This window comes from Condylura cristata, unplaced genomic scaffold, assembly GCF_000260355.1.
Source record: "Condylura cristata isolate star-nosed mole 26May11 unplaced genomic scaffold, ConCri1.0 scaffold00031, whole genome shotgun sequence".
Classification (NCBI taxonomy): Eukaryota; Metazoa; Chordata; class Mammalia; order Eulipotyphla; family Talpidae; genus Condylura; species Condylura cristata.
The window spans coordinates 12632616-12643176 of NW_004567132.1; positions in this window are offsets into that span (position 1 = coordinate 12632616).

Consider the following 10561-nt stretch of genomic DNA (forward strand, 5'->3'; position numbering starts at 1 on the left):
ACTGTTTGAAAATTAAATTCTATAAGGCTGCAGAACTTTGTGTGGTCCTTTGCGTCTCTGATGTTGGACAAATTTGTTGACCACACCATAGTTACTGACATTAAACCATATCACTTAAAAATACCGATGTACACTCCTTATATTTAATGTATTTTGCTTCCCCTATTAAGACTTTGGGGACAGGAGCTTTGCTTAATAATCCCTACCATAGTATCGTCTGCAGAGGAACCCTTCACATATTTACTAATTAAACCAGGTTGTGCAGACGTCAGTAGGGAAGAATGTAGTAAGACTGGAGGGATTGACTTGTAGAGATTCCTGGCAGTTTTAAAGCCCCAAAGTACCACAAACAGACTTTTAATTTTTATTTATTTAAAAAATATTTATTTATGCATATAAGAATTGGGGTACAGACCAGAGGGTGTGTGTGGTGGGTAAGAGGATTTACCAGAAACAGAGTGGAAAACAGAACAGGCAGATTGACTGAAATACACTGCTGAGGAGAGCAGCAAGCTGGACATAAGATGTTTGCCACACCATGTGGGTTACTCCCTGGCTGGAATTGAACTCGTGCTGCAGTGGCTTCTAAGGGCTTCAAAGTTCTGTGCTTTAACCCTTTGCACCACCAGGGAGGGCTCATAATCATACTTTTAAAAAATCCCCGCCCTACTACTTTATCAGTTGTGGGAAACTTAGATAAGTTTCATAACCATCTAGGAAGGATTTTCTTATCTGTTAAAATAATAGGAGGAAAGCAGATGTTAGCTTTCTGATAGGGTTATTGCCAGGGTTGAATGTGATGATTCTAGTGCCTATCTCAAACATTAGAAATTTTTTTTAAAGATTTATTTATTTATGCATACAGAGCTGGGGTACAGGCCAGAGGTGAGGGGCAGTGACAGGATTCACCAGACACAGAGTGGGGAGCAGAACAGGCAGATGGATGAAGCACACTGCTGACCGGAGCAGCAGGCATGTCAGGAGAGGTCTGCCTCGACTTATGGATCACCTCCGGGGCAGGCGGGGATTGAACTCTTGTGCAAGTGGCTTTAGATTCTCAGTGCTGTGCTTTAACCCGCTGCGCCACCAGGGAGTGCCCATAAAATTTTTTAAAAAAGATTTGCTTATTTATGCATACAGAACTGGGGTACAGGTCAGAGGTAGGGGCAGTGAGAGGCTTCACCAGAGATATTTTGGGAAGTAGAACAAGCAGATCAATGAAGTACACTGCTGAGGGGAGCAGTGCTGGAGACAGAAGTCTGCTGCACCATGTAGGTCAATGCCAGGACTTGGGATCAAACTCAAACTCGCACTGAAGTGGCTGTGGTTAGCTTGCAGTGCTTGTCCTACCCCTTTGCACCACCAGGGAGGACCTTCAAATACTAACAATTGTTATTAAGTGTACATGCAAATGTCAATAAACATATGTAAGAATGATGTTCCACCATCTCTAGTAGAAGAGCAAGAAGAGTGCAAATTAAGTCAGTAATATCAAAACTATTTTGACCATTAATTTGATTAACTTGGCAAAAATTTCAAATACTTAAAATTCAGTGTTGGTAAAGATTATTTCATCAGTGTCAACGATTTCTCATATGCCAGACTTCTTCCTTTCTCTTGCCTTGGGATGTCCTGGCATCACAGATTTCACTGTACTTTTACATTATCACTTCCTTTCCTAGTTTCATTGGCTAGACTTGAAGACAAAGTCTTGCTTCTGGACCAGTTGTGAAGGATATAGATCCTACCTTAGGCTTAAAGGATTTTGTAGCCAAGGAGACAATAGGCTTTCCCTTTGGTTGCTAAACTCTTGGGGGAATCAGGTTACCTCCTCACAAGATCACAATGCAGACACTGACTGCAGTGATGGTGATCCTAAAATCAGTTTTTGCTTGCATTTGCTCTGGACTGATTTAGCATACAAATTGATTTCTTTACAGCTAAATAAAACTTGTGCTGTTTCCTGCCATGGGTGTTACCTGTGAACAACGAGACAATAGGACTTACTTTTTCTTCACAATTGTAAAGAAAACATTCAACTAAAATGATATTGCATAGAGATGGAACTGAGCCCCTGGCAAGTAGAGGATACTTAATGTTTGCTTGTATTGAATGAAGCATTGTATTAATTTTTTTTTTTTTTGCAAAGTTTATTATGGGAGAAGGCCACTAACAGTGCTGTGATTATTTGTGGGGTGGGAGAGGAAGGGAAGAAATGTGAGAAGTTGCTGGATGTGAAGTTAAGGACTTCCATTCCCAGATCTTAGGAGACTATGACCAGTATTGTTCTTTGGGCTTAAAAGCCTAAAAGAACCAGCAGATGCTTGACCTGGTGTTGTTAACTTGGCTGGTGGTTTATTTCTTTGTCTTTTTGATCCCCATTGATTTACCCTACAAATCATATCTCAGAGTAGCTAGACTGACTACCAGAAAGAAACCAAACATCCTCCATTGACACAAGCTATGCAACGGCTATTGTCTGACAGATTCTGGGTAGCTCGGGAAAGCTCTGAAAAATCAGAATTTCCACTCCCAACTTATGTTATGACCTCCCTTTTTTGTATAATCATAACATCAAAAAATATTGTAGCAACATCAGTTTGTAACTGGATTGCCTTAGCTCTAAATTGGCTACCTGGCCTGGGCAAAGTACAAGCTGAGCTGCTCCTGGGCAGGAAATTCCTTTGACTGAAGACAAAAGGCAAGCTCTTGGAGAGATAAGATCCTGGAGCATCAAGACTCCTGGAAAGCTTCCTTGGTCTTTTGACAAAAAGCCATTCTTAGATAACTCTCAGGGCATAAGGACCCATGGACAATTTCCTAACATTATTAACACAGGTTTTGCTTAATGCATAACTATGTGACTTCTTAATTTACTCTTTTCCTAAAACAATCACTAACTACTCTCTGTTAGTCTTATTTAAACTCTTCCTAAACAAACACTAGCTAAACTTAAGTTAGCCATTTGCTTTTCTTTAGGCTACCGCTGAGACTATGCTTACATAATTTATTACTTCCCTAGGATTCCTAAATCCTTTGCTAACAGCTCATCCTTTCCCAGACCCTGATCCTTTAAAGTCATAGTTAAACATCCCTATACTTGAAAGCTATCACAAAGATGTATAGTAGTGTGCCATAAAGTAGCAGGAAGAGGATGCATTGTTCTCCTCTTCCTTTAAAACTTTTATGCCGATTTCTTATTAACTTACCTGATGCATTATTGTAACTAAATCTTGCTAACCAGTATAAATAAAGACCTGCAAAAAGATGAGCAGGAAGACTTGCACCCAACTCCGACTCCCGTTTCTTCCCTTTTTTAGGAATCTCCGCTCATTGACGCCTTCCCACCTTAGAGTCCTGCCTGTGCTGCCTCCAGACACCTCAAAAGTTGGAGCTGGTTTCCAACACTCCATATTGCCTGATGGGTGTAGAGAGGCCATTAATTCATTTTTCAAAATTACTGGTAATCATGACATCCACTAGGCCTATTCTAGTCTTACCATGTCTTTAAACTGTAACTGACTGGTCTAGCCCTCACCAATACCCACCTCCTTCGAATCCCTTAATAATCATGTTAATTTACAACTAGCTGGACTATTGGAGATAATGGTAGACTGGAAGAGGAGAGGATAAACAGCAGTATCCAAAATCCATAATGAAAACAGAATTAGTATCTAAGACAAAGTGAAATATAGTGTTTAGAGTATACCAAATATTTTACAATATTTTCACTTCTATAGATTCCTTCTAAAAGGTAAGGGTGATACAACAAGAATGTTAAAGAACAAGAATGTTACCCACATTATTTTACAAAAAGGGGCTCATATTTCTTTGTTTTCAAATAATACTTTGATGTTTATGAAATATGAGCTCATCATTGAACCAACCATGTTTTTAAAGTTTTCTATTTTCTTTCTGTAGTCTGGGCATGGATTAAAATTTTATCTTTGCTTCTGCTACCTAGCTTACTATCTCCATCTATACCCTAAACAAACAAAGCTGTCATTTCTCAGTTTTTGCAAAGAAAGCTTCCATATATTATACCCAAGCTATAAGTCATTGTTATTTTATTCAATGTTTCCAGAAAAATTAATTGTATTATATAAATATACTTACTGCTCCCCCCCCCAAAAAAAACCAACATATTAAAGCTATTTTCTGTTCTCAGGCTGCAGAAAAATTTAATTTGATACAGATCAAACCAGAGAAGGGCATCACCATTTTGTCCCTACCATAGTAGCACTTTTTAAGATGACACTTTCATTCATTTTTTTTTACTCTATAAAACACAACTGACAAAGATGCAAGTTGCTTAATATTTCCCATTTTTCCATTTGTTGAAATGTTCAAAATTTCCTTCAATGTCAAAATGCTGTTGAGATAATTTTCATGATACACAAACTTCAGATGATATTCAATGAAAGAGTACAGCTCAGATTTCCCCAGAACAGTGGCAAACTGTCAGGCTGTGGCACATTACTGCAAATTGTTTCTGATTGGTGAGGGCTTAATGCTTAGTATGTGGTATTAACTAACTGATATTAATAGAGTAAGGAGATGGATTATGGGTTTTTTGGTTGTGGGTGCACTATGGTAGCAATAATTGAGGGGAGATCTATACTTCCAAAACACCAACAATAATGTCAGCCAATGTGATCTTAATTAAAAAAAAATAAAACACAAACAATCAACATCATCAACAACAATAAACTAATCAATGTCTTTTCATACACAGGTGTTGTGGTAATTTTAATGCTACTGTAACAAGAATGGGAGAGTCTCACCCAGGCCCCTGGCAATGAGAGTGCTGGGTCATTCCAACATTTCACCTGCTGGGAGCCAAGTAGCTCTGGTCCAGGCCAAATACCTACCTGGACAAATTGGCTCTTATGCCCCCAAAGAAAGCTGGGTCCTAGAGTACCTTGAAACTAAGATGAGAGTGAGGGCTCAAATTGATGGTTAAAGAAAAGACTTACTGAAAAGCAACAGAGCCAGAAGTAGAGACCCCAGAAATCTTCCTTAACAAGGAAGCCAGGGCTATGGATGTGACAGGTTTTAGGGCTGGGGCTTGAAAACAAAGGAATTAAAGTTTATTTGCTGAGAAAGTAAGTAGAATGGACTTGGCTAAAGTCCATTTGTCACTCCATCTGTTGTTGCTAATTGTGAGTACCAATCAGTGGAAGTGTGGTAGGGCTCATGAGAACCTCAAGGGGGAGTATCTCATGAGGTCAGATCAAACAGTTCCAGTGTCAAACAGTTCCAGTTTGACCTGTCTGATCTCAGATCTGTGGCTCTCTCTATAAGTCTCTGCAACAGGCTGACTTGATAAGCTGTAAAGAAAGCTCAGGAATGCACAAACTGGGGCAAATTAGGAAAATGAAAACGACAACAACAATAAACCTCATTATGGGCCAAGGAAATTTATGGCAGCAGGTGCCTGGGCCTAGAGTCATCAGGTTTGTTTAACCTCTTATTTACCAGCCCATGACACAGGCAAAATTCTGTCCTTGAGTCTTGTCCCGTTCTTATCCCAGATCCTTCCTATCACTGTCCCTTATATAATTCTCTTAAGTTTTTTCTTTTTCATATATGTTGTGTTCCAATCAGATCATAATTACCATATCCAGCACAGTTGAATTAGTTAGAGTCATTAGCAAATGGCCAAAGGTAAAGGAATTCAGTTCCAAGCGGCTTACAGGAAACATCATCTGGTTATGTTATATGCCAAAAGGAAAAATAGGTGAAGAAACTATAGGAGAGGGAATGGATCAGCTGGATCTCAGGAATAACTGGGACTAGAATCTTTAGAACCAAATGGCTAGACAGCAAAAGAGAAAATAACCAAAATGAAGAGATACCCTACAGATTGGGAGACAATATTTGCACTCCATGCAGCTGATAAGGGACTTATATCGAAGAGCTACAAAGAACTTATGCAACTCAACACAACGGAAGTAAAAACCCTGTCAAAATGGGCAGAAGAGCTAAAAAGGCATTTCTCCTAAGAGGAGAAATGCAGATGGCCTATAGGCATAAAAAAAAAAAAAAAGGCTCATCATTACCTATAACCAGGGAATTGCAAGTCAAAACAATAATGAGGTACACACCAGTAAGAATGGCGCACTTTAAAAAAATTGACAACAACAAATGTTGATGAGGATGTGGAGAAAAAGGAACCTCTGGTGGCACAAGAGGTTAAGTTTCAGCACTATGAAATTATCTGAAGCCACTGCAACATGAGGTTGATCTCATGCCAGGGAGCTACCCACTGGGCATAGCAGACTTCTGTCTCATCTGCTGCTCCCCTCAGCAGTGGATTTCAGTCAATCTGCCTGTTCTGCTCCCTACTCTGTCTCTCGTGAATCCTTTCACTTCCCACCTCTGGCCTGCACCCCAGCTCATGTATACATGTATAAAAAATAAATTGAAAAATGTATCTCTTATGTTCTGGTAGAATGCAAACAGTCCTAACTATTATAGAAAGCTCTGTGAGCACCATAAAATTACTAGAAGTTCTACTCCTAAGAATTTACCCAAGGATGCAAAAACATTAATTCAAAAAGATACCTGCATTCTTATTGCTGCATAATTTATAATAATTAAGATATGGAAACAACTTAAATGCCCCAAAACAGTTGAGTGGAGCAAGAAGATGTAGTATGTATACACAATGGAATACTACTTAGCAATCAAAAAGATATACTCATGTCATTTGTGGATGGAGCTAAGTGAAATAAGTAAGAAGGAAAAGAAAAACATAGTGACATCTTTTTTTTTATAGTGACATCTTTTATAGGAATAATACAGGGAACTGAATAAAGGGTTAAAAAAAAGATAAACTTATAGGTGACTATGATCTAAGACATAAAGCAAAGAAGAAGAAAAGGGATCAAACAGGGGTGGGGAAAGCACAAAGGCCCAGCAGGTTATGTGGTAGTGACATAGTTACAGGTACTATATCTGAAGAGAGAATCAAATATTGTACAAAAATGAACAGTGTAAGAAAATAAAATAAATAAATAAATAAATAAAAGGAACCACATGATGGGAGAGGGCGAATTATTTCTCCAATAGTTATCTGTGATTTCCCAGAGAAGAATAGTGACAATGTGAGGGGGGGGGGAATGACAGGGATGCTGAGACGGTCCAAATCTGAAGTCTGAACTCTAAGCACAGTGCCTAGTAAGCCTATCATCTTTAATTGTTGCCAAGCTAATAAAATTCACTTCCCTATGTATACAATAACTCTGACTCTGTCTAGTCTTGTAGAGGACATAGCAATGGAGTTAAAAGACCAGATAGGAATTTTTAATGAGCTCTTGAAGCTTGTTCTACATTTAGACTTCTCTGATTAATTTTCTAAGTTCTCTAATTACGAAGCCAATTGAATAAGGGCTGGTTATTTCCCACTTCCCAACACTCACCTCCCTTCCCAACATGAACAAACATGTACAAACCCCCCATGTAATGAAACAGAATATACAGTCCCAGGCTCTTTTGTAAATACATTGAAATTATTTGTGGACATTAAAAAGTTCCGTTGCAGATCCTCCCTGGTTGTGCAGCGGGTTAAAGCACAGCGCTGAGAATCGAAAAGCCGTTTCTGCATCAGTTCGATCCCCACCTGCCCCGAAGTGACCACATGGTGTGACAGACCTCACCTGACCCGCCCACTGCTCCCCTCAGCAGTGTACTTCATCGATCTGCCTGTTCTGTTCCCCACTCTGTCTCTGGTGAAGCCTCTCACCGCCCCTGAGCCTCTGGCCTGTACCCCAGTTTTGTATGCACAAATAAATAAATCTTAAAAAAAAAAAAAGTTCCATTGCGAGCAACTATTTACCAGAGACATTTTATGTGGGTGGAGTGGGGAATGGGATAAAAAATGTGGAGGGGAGGAGTGCACAGGACAATGGTGATGGCACATGGGTGAATTGGTGATGGAAAGTCCACGGGGATTACAACTGAGATGGAAAGTCACAGTTATGTAAAAATAAACTTGTTATATATATATAAAAAAGTTCCATTGCCCTGAAATCACAAAATACACTGAAATGATTTATTGCTAATGATGACTGGCCCAGGTTCAAGCTTCTGTCAGGATCATGTGATTGGCTTGGCAGAGTGACCATTATTTTTTTTGCTTCCCCTACCTTATGTCATACAAAATGCCATCTTGAATAATCAGAACTTTTAGTACTGACAAGTAAGAAGCAATAAACAGTGGAATAGATTGTGCATTATAAAGGAAAATCAGATGACTGACTGAAAAACAAATAACAATTCTCAAAAAAAATCACAACATGCTGTCCAAAAGATACTAAAAAAATGTGAATAAAGAGAAACAGGGAATTACATAATCAGGCTAGGAAGAGGCAACTAGGCTTTTTTTCTGTCTTGAGAGAGAAGATGCTATTCCACAGCAGATTCAGAAAATCTGACCAGTGTTTTATGGAAAATAACATGCAGGAAATTTCCCCCTCTTCGTTGACTAGCTCCATATGTGACACACAGACAAACGACATTCCAGAGGCTGGAGTGAGGGCAATTTCAGGGAGTGTCTGAGTGCAACAAGGTTCATGGACTGGGCACCCAGTCTAGGAACTGAGTTTTAAGTAAGAAGAGCAGTATGTTAGGAGTTAGTGCCAGGAACCCAACAGATATTGGTTCTAATATAGATGTTGTATTACTTAACTACAGATGTGTTAAAAACAAAAACAAAAAAACCCCAAAAACCTCCAAATTAACTGAAAGCAACACACATTTATTGTTTACAGTTTCAGTTTCAGCTGTGCAGGAAAGTTTAGCTGATTTTGGCACAAACTATCACATGACATTGCATTCAAGCTGTTAGCTGAGGCTACAGTCATGTGAGGTGAATGTGATAACCACTACACTACAGAAACACCTAAGGCTACAGCCACATCAAGACTTAATGGAGGCTGGAGGATCAGCTTCCAAACTCACTCACATGGAGATAGTCAGGGGACTCAGACCCTCTCTGAGTGTTGACTGGAGGCTTCAGTTCTATGTCGAGTGGGTCTTCCCTCACAGCATGAAAATGAGATGTGGAGAGAGGGAGAGAGAGAGAGAGACTCCAATTAGTGGCTGGGTACCACAGGTACAAAAGTATGTATTAAGATTGCTTTCAGGAAACTGGGAAGCTATATGCAAAAAACTGAAACTAGATTACTACCTCACACCATACACAAAAATAACTTGAAGTCGATTAAAGACTTAGACATAAGAACAGAAAACATAAAACACCTGGAAGCAAAGATGGGCTAAACACTACACAACATATACTTCAGTGACATCTTTAAAGATAGAGCACCCAATGCAACCATAGTGAAGGCAAGGATAAATAGATGGGACTACATCAAGTCAAAGAGGTATCCCAATGATTGGGAAAAAATTTTCTCACACAAAACTAGCGATCAAGGATTGATCACAAAAATATACAGAGAACTGATGAAACTCAACAAAAATAAACAACCTCATCAAAAAATGGACAGAAGTGGGCCCTCCCTGGTGGTGTAGCGGGTTAAAGCACAGCACTAAGAAGCTAAAGCCACTTCCGCATGAGTTCGATTCCCACCTGCCCCGGAGGTGACCACATGGCATGGCAGACCTCTCCTGACCCACCCGCTAAGAAGGAAAAGAAAAACATAGTGACATCTTTTTTTTTATAGTGACATCTTTTATAGGAATAATACAGGGAACTGAACAAAGGGTTAAAAAAAAGATAAACTTATAGGTGACTATGATCTAAGACATAAAGCAAAGAAGAAGAAAAGGGATCAAACAGGGGTGGGGAAAGCACAAAGGCCCAGCAGGTTATGTGGTAGTGACATAGTTACAGGTACTATATCTGAAGAGAGAATCAAATATTGTACAAAAATGAACAGTGTAAGAAAATAAAATAAATAAATAAATAAATAAAAGGAACCACATGATGGGAGAGGGCGAATTATTTCTCCAATAGTTATCTGTGATTTCCCAGAGAAGAATAGTGACAATGTGAGGGGGGGGGGAATGACAGGGATGCTGAGACGGTCCAAATCTGAAGTCTGAACTCTAAGCACAGTGCCTAGTAAGCCTATCATCTTTAATTGTTGCCAAGCTAATAAAATTCACTTCCCTATGTATACAATAACTCTGACTCTGTCTAGTCTTGTAGAGGACATAGCAATGGAGTTAAAAGACCAGATAGGAATTTTTAATGAGCTCTTGAAGCTTGTTCTACATTTAGACTTCTCTGATTAATTTTCTAAGTTCTCTAATTACGAAGCCAATTGAATAAGGGCTGGTTATTTCCCACTTCCCAACACTCACCTCCCTTCCCAACATGAACAAACATGTACAAACCCCCCATGTAATGAAACAGAATATACAGTCCCAGGCTCTTTTGTAAATACATTGAAATTATTTGTGGACATTAAAAAGTTCCGTTGCAGATCCTCCCTGGTTGTGCAGCGGGTTAAAGCACAGCGCTGAGAATCGAAAAGCCGCTTCTGCATCAGTTCGATCCCCACCTGCCCCGAAGTGACCACATGGTGTGACA